This window comes from Juglans regia, chromosome 6 (assembly GCF_001411555.2).
Source record: "Juglans regia cultivar Chandler chromosome 6, Walnut 2.0, whole genome shotgun sequence".
Taxonomy (NCBI): Eukaryota; Viridiplantae; Streptophyta; class Magnoliopsida; order Fagales; family Juglandaceae; genus Juglans; species Juglans regia.
In genome coordinates this window covers 31,958,015-31,972,743 of record NC_049906.1, presented here as the reverse complement: position 1 = coordinate 31,972,743, position 14,729 = coordinate 31,958,015, and the positions used below count along the sequence as shown (strand labels likewise).

Sequence of the window (14,729 nt, the reverse complement as noted above, 5' to 3'; positions counted from 1 at the left end):
CCAGTTATGCTCTCTCGAATCATAGCTCTTCCACTAGATTCAGTATAGTGGAACGTTGGTAAATCCTCACCCTTGTTCTTCTCTCACTCGTCACGCTCCGATACCACTCGTTTTTCCCCACGTTCTGCCCTAGCAGTACTGTCATGGTTCAACATCTCCGTTATTAGAGATATTTCCATCTGAGTACTCTCTTCATCCCGGTGGCATTCCTCCTCTACTTGCCGGCATTCGGCTTCCAACCTTGCCATTTCGTGTCATTCCTCTAAGAACCATCACATTATTTCGGGTGATAGCGTTGCCTTTCGTGTAGAGTTCTTTTCTCTCATACCCTGGTTATGGTTTTGAGGGCTCTAACTATTATGGTCCAAAGGGGTAAGCTAGAGGCTTACTTATCGCCTTACTCCTTTCCTTGATTTACCTGATTTATCCTTGCCTTGTGCATTACAGTGCACTCATTATGACTTGATTAAATATGAGAACTGCTATTGGGTGATCTGCTCACTTTCCCATTTGAACTCTTTATTTCCTACATCTCCCCATTGCAACTTCCCCAATGATACTATCTAGATCATAATCTTTGCTCCTTCGAGTCTACAATTTGTACTGGTCTCTCTTCATAGGTGAGATTTGTTCACAATAAAACTAAATTTGGGTTAATTAATCGGGGTTGTTGGTTTCCAGAATTTTTCCTTAAAAAAGAATTGTGAAACACATTATGAATTCCTTCACTGGGCCTACTTTTTCCACTACTAGGTAAGGTCCAATGTATCTTGGGCTAAGTTGTCCTTTTAGCTCATATATCTTCACCCCTTTCTTGGGAGATACCTTGAGATATACCTAGTCACCTTTTTCAATTGTCAACTCTAATCTCTCTACATCAGCGGGAGAAGCTAAAGTCTCTAAATGTATCTAGATCTCTATACTGCATACCTAAGTGGATATTTATAGGGTTCGAGGTGCCAAAAAGAAAAATCCATCCTTTTGAACATGACAATAGAGATGATAGTGTCCCACCAGTGTAAGGTTCTTTTTTGGACCTATTTCATTTGCACGAATCTCTCATGAGATAAACCTTATCAAGTGGGACTATTAGTCAATCACAATGACTCCTAGCTTTATCAGCTAGTCTCCCAAATGAAGTGTTTTACTTGGTTTCAACTCTTTCTTGCCTTTTTTACGTAATAATTACCATACAGATTCTTGCCACAAGTGTGAATATGAGAATTTTTATTTTTTTTAAGTCCTATCATGACCCTTCTTCTTGGAAAAACATTTTTCCTAGTGTGAGTCGATGGTTCGCCCGACACATTTTCACACTTCACTTCGAGCAATGCGGATCCCATGATTGTGTTCGGCATGCCTTCCTTTCTTTTACGATGTGGCACTTCCCCTTTGGCTAAGTTTCCCCCAAATCTCGATGTTTTGTCTTTCTATAACCATCAACCTTTTTCTTCTCTCCTTCTATCTTATTATTCTCCTTCATTTATTTCTTTCATTGTGTTGTTCTTCTTCTCCATCAACCCTTATTCTCTCAATCCTTCTCGCTTTACATTCTCCATGGTTCTCGAAAACACTGCTAGAAACACCTCCCGATTTTCTTGTTCGTGTTGGTCTCCAGACTGCACTCACAAGAATGCATTTGGGCATGGCTCTAGAATCGCAATTGGCGTAGACTCTACCTGCCTTGTAGCTTTCGAGGAGAGTCATTGAAAGTGACCATCACTCAGGAGAAGTTGGACTCCGTAAGAGAATGGTTTGGAATCCTAGAATATATATGTCTGATACTTCATGACTCCCACAGTGGCAGAGCAAACTAGAAAGAGTTGTTGAGCATTTTGGGTTGTATATCGAGATGCTCTTGATGAGACTAAGGCTTCTTTTTCATCGTCCCATATTAGATAGCTTAGACTATCTGGGTTGGTTCTCGCTTAGATACTACCCAACACTTGGAGGATATTGTTGTCCTGTTATGTTGTATGAAGGCAAGCCCTTCAGGCTGTTAGGATGGAGAACCTAGATTTAACCATCGTGAGCTCATAGTGTGAAGCAACATGACGGGAATCAATGAAGCTTCCATTCTTGTATTGACTACCGAGTCATCCACCTACCATCCTGATATTCTCATGTAAAAAATCGGGGCTACAAGCTTTTCTTCGTGTCGGGAGACGGTTTGGAGTTTTTTGCTTGTGAGACTACCCACCGCAAGCTCCCATTTAGGTTCACCTAGAGTTATGTTCCTGATTGTCACCACTTTCGAGGTAGCCCCCACTAGGGGGAGTCGCCATGTTTAGATAGCATCTAGGTAATGAAAAACCCAACTTCAATGAGTTACAACGTGGTTAAGACCCTAGAGAATATCGATTGTTTCTTGGTCATGCCAAGTCAATCTTGTATCTTGGGCCACAACTCTTTGATTCTACTGTGCTTCAGACTCTAAAGGAAGGAGACCCTTTGCCAAGGGCTAGAGACAACATAGTGGACCACATGCTTGTTGCAACTCTGCTCGCTCCAATGGGAATGATGCCACCCCTTCAGCGAGATGTTCTTTGCCTACTTTTGCCACCACAATACCTAAGGGCGGCCCACCACCACCTCTTTCACTAAATGTTGATTGCCTAGCGGATGTTATTGGGTAGGGTGCCCAAGAAATAGATTCATTTTTGGATTAACCTTTCTTTGACTCAATTCCAGATTCACTCCCTGAAACCCTTTTGGATTCTTTATTTAAGAGATTTTCTCCGTCAGACTCTTCATCTCTTGCTTCGAGTGATTCCTTTTAGGTGTTAGAGATTGAGGAGGGAGGATACACACTAGGCATTCTCGAGGTTACTGCAGATGGGGGTGCTCTAACATGCATTCCTATGGCTGCCGACAAGTGAGAGGTAACATCGGTGGAAGATGTCCCATTGGGAATTAGAGCTAATGAGTGTTGTGTCTTTGTGGAAAGCAGCAATCTTAATGACTAACGTTGTTCCCACTTATCTGGCATGTGAGGGTGAGGTAAGGAATTTTGAAGTATTCTTTGTGTGTCCTGCTAAGTGGATGATTCCACTCATCCTAGGTCTCACTAGAGGTTTCACCCTAGAGAAAGTTCTTTTGGGGAGGTATCGCCAAGTCAAAGGCTCCCTGCTGTTCCCTCTCTTCTAAAATTTTTCCTTCGGGAGATTCCGACTTGCCTGGGATCATTCCATCCTCACGGGCCCCCTGCCTCGAATCCCTTGGTTGCTAAGATCACTAAGGAACTTTGGACACTTCTTGCCCTTGTAACACCCGGTTCCACTGTGAAACCCAAGCCCAAACCAGATGGAAGCCTAGCCTTGAAGAGAAACCGACACTGTTTTGGGTAAGCTTTGTCCCTTTCCAATTTTTTTTTTCTTTTCTTGACCTCGACGATTACTTCTCTTATCCATTTCCATTCAGTTTTTTTTTTTCACACCTCCGAATCCCTCTCCACCTTGAGTACCACCCCCCCACGCCTCTGTAATTATTTTTTTCTCCTTTTTAAGTTCTCTCCCAACAAACTCTTTCTATCCATATCTCTCAAGCTCTCGATTCTGTCTCTCAATTCTCTCTCTTAGAGTCTCTGTCGTTCACTGCAAACCTCCATGCAGACACCGTAGCCCAGGGCCATCACTCACTGCTGCAGCACCGCCAACCATCCCGCACAGCCACCATCATGCCAACCTGTGGCTTCCACAGATGGGCCCGCAAGCCACTGTTTTGTACACACCACCACCATGCAAGCCTCCCACGTTCCCAAGTTTCCAACCACCACTTCACGACAAGAGCTCCACTTTGCCGCCACCCTTCACCGTGAAACTCAAGCCACCATCTCACGCTAAGAGGCCTTTGTTTTCACTTGCCAAAAACAGAGCATGCTTTCCTTCTAACTTTGCCTCCATGCAAGCCGCCTAGTACTTGCGGTTCGTGCGCTGTTGCCTAGCCATGAACTAGCTAGTGGAGCCACCGCAAATCACGAAGCAAGATTCTATGGTTGAACTGCAGCCTCCATTGCACGGTCCGTAACTCCCACTCTCTCTTTCTCTCGGGACGTTCCATCTCTCTCTCATTCAATTTCTCTCTCTCAGTGCCTACCACGTCGTACACCGTCGACCTAGCCAGCCATTGCTTCTGTCATCCCTGGCGTTTTCTCTCGGTGAGCCCAGACTTTATCACACGGTTTTCATGTATTTCTCAAGTATTTCGTTTGCATTTTCATAAGTATTTTCATTTCTAGTTTTTGGTTCATATCGAAGATTTGTTCAATAGTATAAATAAACCACTTTTAATACTTTATCGTATAGCATTTGTAAAGCATAGTAAAGAAATTGTTTTAATATATTTATATTACTACATCTAGTTTATAAGTCAGTATGCTTTCTTGCCATTTGATGTTTATTTTAATATTGAGTTTGATTTATCTGAGATGTTTCATGTGGGTCATGTTTAGTGTCAAATTATAATTTCATGTAGATAATATTTAAAGATCCAAGATTTTAGTTATATAGTAATAATTGTTATAACTATTTTCATCAGTAAATAATAAGATTTTATTTTTATTCTAAATGCTTTAAAATCGATTTAAGTATATTTTACTAAATGAGTGTTTTATTGTTTATATTATTTGAATTTGAATATTTTATGAATTATTATTGATTAAGAAATTTATGATTTCCTACTAGATTATATGTTGGATGTATTAAATTATTGTTTTAATAATAGTTTATAGAGAGATGAGTCTAAATATAATTAAGGTAATTTTCAGAAAGAATCTAAGATGTTTTGCCATTTTTGATAAAATTATTTTATAATAAGTTAAGATTATTATTTTTTTAATGATGATATATTTATTAGATTTCTGATAACTAGATAGTTATCAAAAGATATTTTCGTAGTAAGAATTTAAGTAGATGGAGAGTTTTAGTAGTCATTTTTAGAAGTTTAGTAACGTTTAGTATTCTATATAGATGACGATTGGTATTCTTTCAACACGATTGTGGAAAGATTAAGAAAAGCTAAAAGTCCAGGTAAGCAGGGTTCATATACTAGTTTTGCATAAAAGAAATGAAATGTGGTTGACTTTGAAAATAAACATGTTTGTTTTGGAAAATAAATTTGAAAACGACCTCAGATATTTATTCTGCATATGCATAAATTCAATATAAGGTAAAGTATTTTCTGTCATGATTGGTGTAGACATGAGCTAATTTTGTACATTCTGTTTTTGAACTATGCAAAAAGAGCAAATATGAAAATTTAAAAGTTTTTGCTATGAATAATTGAAGATGTTTTCGATTCTGTTTATTTCGAACATGTGAAATGATCTGAAACTATTCAGTATTTTGTTTTGATATGATATGTCATCTGAAAACCTTAGCATGAAGTTCTGATTCTGTATCTGAATGTGATCTGATTCTGATTATGTTCCATTATGTTTTTGTTAAGGTCTAGCAACATGTATAATGATGGTTTATAACTATACCATGGGGGTGAAACATGGTATACAGCCTAGCCACGGGTATAATGGTGGTTTATAACCCTCTTAAGGGAGTGAAATATGGAATACGGCCCAGCCACGAGTATAATGGTGGTTTATAATCCTACCACGGGGGTGAAACATGGTATACGGCCCAGCCACGGGTATAATGGTGGTTTATAATCCTACCACGGGTATAATAATAGTTTATAACCCTACCACGGGTGTTAAACATAGTATTTGTCCCGATGTGATGCTATGAGATGATATGAATATAATGTTTCAGTTTGGATATGCCAAATGATTTTCTTTTTGGGAACAAGTTTGTTTTTCTGAAAATTTCGATCTGATGTTTTGTACCAAGTTTGTTTATGCATTCCGAAAGTAAATATGTTGTTTCTATATTCTGAAAGCAAATGTCTTATTCTACATACCGAACTTTATAAATGCTCATGTTTACATGCTAGTATATGCTCTCTGCTTACTGAGTTGTTGATAACTCACCCCTTATCTCCACAATATTTTTCAGATATTTTGATGGTTCAGCTGAGGATCAAGATTATGAGGTATTGAGTGAGATGATTTAAGTATAGTGGATTAAGCATAGAAAGTTTTTATGAGTATTGGCGATTTTTATTAAGAAATGTTATTGTGTTACGATGACTAGGCATTTTGAAAAATTTGTTATATTGAGGAAATTAGGTTGAATCGAAATTTCTGTATGATATTGGAAATTTGGAGTCTATATTTATATTGTTGAAATGTGAGTTTAAGTGATAGGAAGTAACTCTTCGACCCGTGCGGGACCGGGGCGTTATAGCCCTAGTTCATGTTTCGATCATACTCTATTTGACTTACCTTCCAGTTTTATTCGTTGGGCCTGACATTGTAATTTCCTTTGTAGGGCTTATTATCCTTGGTTGGGTGCATCTCTTACGCCGGTCCGCCGTGATGTAGAAGGTGGATGCCTCCTAAGCATTCATTGAGGGGCACTCCAATCTGTATCATAGACCATGGCGGAGAAGAAGAGCTGAGAAGCTATTTAGGAAAGTGCTCCCAAGAGCAAGACACTGAGATTCTTGTGGCAAAGGTCGAGATAAAAGAGTGAAGGGGCTCTAGACTCTAAATGATCCATGTTGGCAAAGACAAAGAATGAGTTGTACCATAATTTAGACGTTGAGTGGAATATTGCCCCAGCTGTTTCGATGTTGGAGGAAGAGCTGGCACCGAGCTCACGCTTGTTGGTGGCTGTGCTAGAACAAGCGGTAATTCGCCTGATTTAAGAAAGATGGTGGCGATCACTACATGAGGCCAATTCGGCTGACTAATTGAGAGCCAAACGTCGTATTGAACTCAATACTGCCAGGGGTGAATTGAAAGCCATTACGACTTAATACAAGACCATCTAGGATGAACTTTGCAAGGCTGATACCAATTACTTGAAGTTGGCAGACTTTGCCTAGCGGTTGCGCAGGGAGGCCGAAAAAGCAGTTAGTCGCCTTGATGATTTTTGGTTAGTTTATTATACACTCCAAATGAATCTTTTTACTTAGAATTTATTTGGGGCGCGGGGGGAGCAAATAAATTCTGTTATCCTAGCTCATGGCCTGGCTGTTATCTTTGGTGCATCAAATGACACTTCACTCGCTATTTTTGCTCCCCTTTCTTTTGCCATGTAGAGCCCAACATGATGCATATACTCCTGCATGCATGTAACACAATAACATCATCTTTAAGCCTTCGAATTGCATTTCTATGATAGAAATGAAACCAATGTGTAGTATATAGTGTTTTCCTATTGGCTTTGCAAAGAAGACATTATTTTTTAATTCCTATTTCAAATTCTCTGTAGTTAGTGCTTTATGTTTCCAAGTTGCTATGATGTCTACATTTGTGGAAGAGCCAAGTTTAAATTCGATCCTCTTTTGTTCTATGTGAAGACAGAGTATTGGAGGAAGTTTGAGTAATCCCAATACATATTATTGCTTGGAGATATGAAGACAAGCTTAATATTAATGAAGTAGTACCTGGGGATGAGCTAAAGACCCTTTGGTGTCTCTGGCAACATGGAGAGGAATGTCAAATGTGGCACATGCCCGAGAATACACCACCACATCCTGTAGAGGGGTGAGAAACCCAAGATTCCTTGCCGATAATGTAGAGCATACGAAGTCCAGCACACATATATCAGTGCATATCCCGACAACCAGTAACTTCATCAACACAAATCCATCATGGTAATTAATAAGATCAAACAATTAGGAAGAATAGCTCTCAAAGGAATTGTCTCAAGCACTAACATATTTGATCTGATTCTTCTTCACCCAATCCACAAAAACATTGGAACCATCAGCCTCAGTTGAACCCAAGTATCCATCAAAACAGTCCTTGCGCCTTATTGTTACATTAGGTTCATTCTCTATCCATCACAGAGCTGCAGTTTAGTGGAACAAAAACCAACATCAGATCAGAGTAAAAGAGAGGGAAGTTTATTCCTACAGCATGTGTTTAACACAACATGTTGGCAAACTTGGGAGGGTTTTAACAAGGTATAATCAATATCCAAAAAACAGAACAACCATGGTGAAACATCCCAGAAAAGTGGCCGACAGGGAGGGGGAACAACCGCCGAAGAGTAACTCCATATACAAGTTCTCGCTTGTTACACATGTGAGATAAGACAAGAGGAAAATTAAATAAAATATTATTAGAATAAAATTTTTTAATGTTAATTTTATTTTGATATTTGAATAGTTGAATTATTATTATTTTTTATTTTGTTTAGAAGTTTGAAAAAGTTGTAATGATTAGATAAGAAGAATTGAGATGGTTTGTGAAACCGGACCTTAGAGTGTGTAAGCACTTAGTAGTCCATTTCGAAAAAAAAAAAAAGGATCCAGCCATGAAAAAGTGATGTTCCTCTAAACCTTAAGACAGAAATCATGTAGAACTACAAAGCGAAAGGTAAATCCAAACATTAAGAAAACTACATAGAATGAAACCTAAGGTGAATCTAAAAACATAATAATATGAATCGTTCATTGGGATATTAACCTAAGGTGTTGCAATATTATCTCAAATTGGCTTTTCTATCAAGCATACATAGAAATTTAGAATGATGTCAAACTCAAATTATATGTGCCTCATTCATTACTGATAAAAGTAGTCTTCTTTGGAAACCCAAATCTAAACATTTTCAACACTGCAAAAAACATAACAATCATTTTAACTGCAAAGATTTGTCTTGTTTCATGTACTCACTGCACATACAAGGAACAAAATTGGACGAGGAATTATTAAAGAGATAGCAAAACTAAATACCAGGAACCAGATTTGACTCGTTCGTGCCAGCAATACAATGAGGAGGATATGGTTCCTCGGGCTTGTTTGGATGATGAGAATCAAGAAATGCCATAATTGGCCATTTCTTCTCACAAAACAATCTGGCCAGTCTTTCTGATTCTTTAATCATTCCAGAAATCTGGCTGTTAGGCTGTCTTGGTGCCTGAGACATGAACATCGTTAGATTCTGGTAAGTAAACTTCCAATTTTAGAACTCTTGCTTGTTGAACAAATTCTTGTAAACAGTTTAACCAAGATACAATTTCTTACTAGGATCCATGATTTGAAAGAAAAAACAAAAAACAAAGCAGAAACCAATTGAAAACAAAGTTGAAAACATGAACTTTGGTTACATATATTTCCATCAGTGGGAGATAGACAGATAAAAAACAAAAGGCATTAACTTCAAGTATTTAGCAGAATAAAACCAGAGGACATCAAGGAATTGATTAATATTTAAAGAGTAATACTACATACAGTCGTGGAATGCGCAAACGCCGTGCAGTCGCTTTGAAAAAGAATGGGGTCCACTATTAAAAAATTAACTTCTTTTCATGTGGGTCCCATATTTATTCATTTTTTCAAAGCGACTGCACAGCGCTTGCACACTCACGACTGCAAGTATCACAGTTCATCGCACAGCCCCAAAGATTTCTCATCGTGCACGACTTCATCTAGTGCGTTTTCCTTGTCCGTTTCTCCATGGCATGAACGTCCCTATCCCCCCAACATTCACGACAACAATTGTGTAATAGATATACATATATACTCACGTTTAGCAGTTCATCACTTTGATAAACAAGGGTTGTCGCTTACACTTTTCTTTCCCCAACAAGTTGCTGCCTATCTCTCCTGCTTCACACTCCTTTCCACCACAGAAACAGCCCCTAACAGGAAGCCTTTGCCTTCCTGTTATGTGAAATGTGCACCGCGTTGCATGCCGCGTGAAGCCATCACAACCGCCTTCCCAATGAACCTGGTCTGCACCTCCATAAGCCGTCGTGATCCACTCAACCATCAACCGTTTAAACCTTCGCCCTTCACCTCTGTGCCCAGCCCACGCGAGATCGGCAGCCACCTGCGTAGAGAACCGAAGACCCCTATTTTTGCTCATCAAAATAGAGCACTTTGTTTCGGCCACCGTGAGTTGCGACTTTACCGCCCAGCCGCCGACGTTGCCACTGTCCATCTCCCAGCTCTTTGCACAACTCCTTCCCGCACGTACGACGCTGCCGGGAGAGCCACCTTCTTCTTCGCACCATACGCAACTCCTCCATTCAAGGTGAGTTTCCGTTCTCTCTTTCTCCGTCTCTCCCTCACTATCCGTCTCCCTCACCGTGTTGCTCTCTCTCTCTCTCTCTCTCTCTCTCTCAGTGCTCCGTCGCGATCACCACCCACCACCGCACCCAGCGCTGCACACCTTCCTTCACGGTGAGCTACCTCTACCTACCTCACGCCGAACTCCCTTCCTCCCGCTCATCTCTCTTTCTACCCCACGTGCTCAGCCACCCCTTTTTTCGGTCGTAAACACCGCCCTCACCACCGTAGACAATTGCCCAACTCACCGCCCGTCGAGCTCTCAATCTGTTGGTGAGCCTCTGCCTCACAAATTGCTGTTTTGCTTTTACATACATGAGTTTTTGTTAAGGTAGTTTTTGTTAACATGTTACCTTTGAGCTACAAGTTGCGTTATGGTGTTTTAAACTTTTAATATGAGTTAGTAATCTCTAATATATTTATGTTTACAGAGACATCTTAAGTATTTTAACATGTTATTAAGTAAAGATTTATTTTAAGAGTAAACAATATTGGTGTAATGTTATTTTTACACTTTAGATATGATTTAAATAGTTATAGTTAGTTTAAAATATCTTGGGATAATTATATTATCTAGTATTAAACTTTATAGTTTGTTTTCAATAATAAATAGGTCAAACTTTTAAATGTTTTAGTCAAAGTTGTTAAATCAATATTGATGATTTTAGAAAGTGATGATTTATAATTAGGTTATGAAAGTTTTGGTTTTGAGGAATTAAATAGGTTATTTTAGAAGTTTAGGATTAAATATCGAAATATGTGACTAATTGGAAATTTACGAGAATTACGTGATTATTTTATAGGTGACAATTAATTATTGTTCGACATTTTTGAGAAAAATTTCGAAAAAGCTAAGAAGTCCAGGTAAGTGGGGTTCTTATGCTAGACTTTGCATAAAATAAAATGAGTTGAGGTTGATTTTTGGAAAATACACATGTTTGGTTATGAAAAGAAATTTGAACTAACTCAGTTATTTGTTCTGCATTACTCATGAGATTCTGTTTAAGAAGAAAGTATTTTCTGTCATGACTGGTGTAGACATGAACTTATTTTTGACATTTTGTTTATGAACCTTGCAAAAGAGAGCGATGAAATTTTGTGCATAAAATTATGTTTTGTGATCTGATTCTGTTCTGTTTTGAAGATGTTCAGTACTCTAATATCATATGATGTGTTTTTTGAAAACCTCTGGCATAACATTCTGTTTCTGTTCCGTTCTGACCTTACCACAGGTGTAAAATTGTGGCCTCTATTCGGGTTGGTTGCAACTTTTCTGTTTCTGGTGACCCACTTTGGAAACAAAGTGATTTTTTGCGTGGTCTTTCATATGTGCACACTCGGGGCTCTGAGAATGAATAAGGGGAAGATTCACATTCTGTTTCTGCTTGGTTAGCTACCGGAGTTTGCGCAACCCTACCACGGGGGTTAAACATGGTATCTGTTCTGTTATGATAAGATAAGATGTGATGTTTCAGTTTATGATATGCCAAATGAATTTTGATTATGAATATTTTTGAACTTTCGCTTTGATATTTTTGATAACATGTTCTGACACTGCATTTTGAAAACAAATATTCTGATTCTGCATTCTGAAAGAAAATATTTTGTTCTGCATCCTGAACTCTATAAATGCTAATGTTTACACACTAATATATGTCCTCTGCTTACTGAGTTGTTGATAACTCACCCCTTATCTCCAAACATTTTTCAGATGATTTGAATATTTCAGCTGAGGATCAAGAATATGGAGCATGGGTGATATGAGTTAAGAATGATGGATTAAGCATTAAAGGTTTATATGAGTATTGAGGATTTTTATTCAATAAGCTTGTGTTCTAATGATGTGATTTGTTGAGAGGTTGATGTTTATATTAAGATTTTGTATTGTCTAAGAATAATTATACTGGAGTAATTGGTGTGAATTAATGAGTATTTTGTGCGATAGAGAAAATTGGAGTATGTACTATATGGTTGGAAAATGATTTTTAGGTATTAAGAGCTAACTCTCCGAACCTCTGGGATCGGAGAGTTACAGATTATGAGGTTACAAATCTTTATATTAGCTGAGAAAATTTTCGGACAAGTTGACCTATTTTTTTAAGTTTAGTTGAGGCTTATAATTCACAGAAAAAGCCCAAGCTCGTGTTACCTTATTTCAGACTCTACGTTCTACACGATTTCACGTCCATTTTATCCCTATCCATGCACGCCACTTTCCCTTATCTCTTAGGGTTTGTTTTTGGTCACCTATATATTCACACGTTAACCTCAGAGTTTCGCACAGTCCTCAATCTCATGTATATATTGAACATCCTCAACCCTAGACTCGGTTGCCGCCTTACCACCTCTAGGTACTTTTAGTCCCAAGCTCCTCTCGGTTGATCCCTGCCATGAAGCACAGAGAGATGTTTCTCATCCATCATGTACCGAAGTGTCAAGCATGCTTCATTACCTACAGCTTTTCACCACCTTGTCTGCAGCACCTTCGTAGCCACTGCTACCTTCTTCAACCACCATTACCGAGACCCATATTGGCCTCCCCGCAGCCCATAGCCTCTGTTTTGTCCAACAGCCTTGCTAACCCCGTACGTTCAAGACATCCAAAACAACCAAAGACTGCACCTTTCAGCCATCTTTGTCGCCGTCCCTTACCACCATCATGATAGCCCACTCTTCAGCCATTGCAGCCACCTGTTAAGAGAGCCACCAGGTCATCCTCAAGCCAACGGATAACCCAGCCGTTGTCCTCTGTTTCTCCTCCCAGAAACAGAGCAATGACAGCCTTGTCCCCATCAACTCGTTTCTGTGCCACCAGCCACGGCAAGGAAATACAACATCATCGATCAGAAGAGCAATAGAATCCGCCGGTCGTCACTTTACCGTCAGCCTCGAGCCACCTCAGTTCTGCCTAGTCCCTCACGGTGAGCCATCGCCGAACGTTCCACTGCTTCTCCATCTCTTTCTCTCACTGTGTTCACTCTTTCTCTCTCTCTCATCAGTGCTCAAATGCCCATCTTGCCGACACAACCTCTGCGTCCGCCCAGCTCCGCCACAACTTCTTTCGATGAGTCTCCGTCGCACTTGGGTCTCCCCTCGCTTGTGATCTTTTATAAACTAAAATGAATTGGGTAGTGATGATATTTTTTTTAGGATTAAGAGAATTCTAGACATTTAGAAAAAAAAATATGTTATGTTCGTATTTCAGGTTTAAGAATTAAATTGGAATTTATGGGAGCTATATGACAATTTTATAGGTGACGATTTATTTTTGTTCAATACTGCTGTGGAGAAATTATGATAAGCTAAGAAGTTCACGTAAGCGGTGTTCCTATGCTAGACTTTGTATAAAAAGAAAATGAAACGAGGTTGATTTTAAAAATACGCATGTTTGCTTTGAAAAGAAATTTTTGAATACAACCTCATATATCATGTGTTCTGCATATGCATGAAAATTTTGTACAAGAATAAGGTATTTTTCTAGCCTGACTGGTATAGACATGAGATTATTCTTGACATTCTGTTATTGAACTGAGAAAAATGAGCGAATAGGAAAATTTGATAAATTTTGCATGTGACGTGAAGATGTTCTGAATCTGTTTTGGAAAATGTGAAATGATCTGAATTTTGATACTCTGTTTTGATATGATGTGGCATCTGAAAACCTTTGGCATGACTTTCTAATTTTGTTCTAACTCTGATTCTGATTCTGATATGGTGATTATGATTTTGTTTTGCTCTAATATGTGGCCCTGTCACGAAATATAATAGTGACCTCTGGCCCTGTCACGGGATACAATAGTTACTTCTGGCCCTGTCACGGGATATAATAGTAACCTCTGGCCTTACCACAGGATATAATAGTGACTTCTGACCTTGTCTCCGATCTGAGTGCAATCGCTTTGATAACATGGTGATTTATGTTCTATTTGACTTTCCTCATAATGCACAACCCTACCACGGGGTTAAACATGGCCTCTGTTCTGATATATGATAAGATGAAGATATTCAGTGATGTTATGCCAAAGGAGTCTTTGAATATGAAAAGTTGGTTTCTGAATATGAAATGTTTGAAAAGTCGCTCTGATTTTATGATAATATGTATTTTTGAAATTTGCATATTGAAACTGAAATGTTTTGTTTCTACATTCTGAACTCTGTGAAAATGATCATGTTTACATACTAGCATATGTTTTCTGCTTACTGAGTTGTTGATAATTCATCCCTTATCTCCATAACATTTTTCATATATTTTTGTGATTCAGCTGGAGATCAAGAGTAGGAAATATTGGAAAAGTCTGATGATCATAGATGAGTGAGTGCTAAGGGTACAAGTATTTTGGAGGATCATATTTAGTAGTTTTATCTCTAGCGGTTATTTTGGTATGTCAAGTTATGAATAATTTGAGTCTTTGTGGAGATGTTATTTTATTTTATTGAGGTTTTTGTTTAGTTTAGTATTTCTGTGGAGGGACACGGATTTTTGGATTGAACAAATAAGTTAAGTATTTTGTGGAGTTTCTGTTTATTTATTATTGATTATTGGAGATGTTCTTGAGTGATGGGAGTTAACTCTCCGGACCTCCGGGAATAGGGC

The 14,729-nt window shown here is 38.7% G+C and overlaps 1 pseudogene; it reads right to left on the bottom strand.

Moving 5' to 3' along the window:
- Positions 1-7,076: 7,076 nt before the first annotated feature.
- On the bottom strand, positions 7,077-10,007 carry LOC108980842 (annotated as a pseudogene).
- Between the last annotated feature and the right edge of the window lie 4,722 nt (positions 10,008-14,729).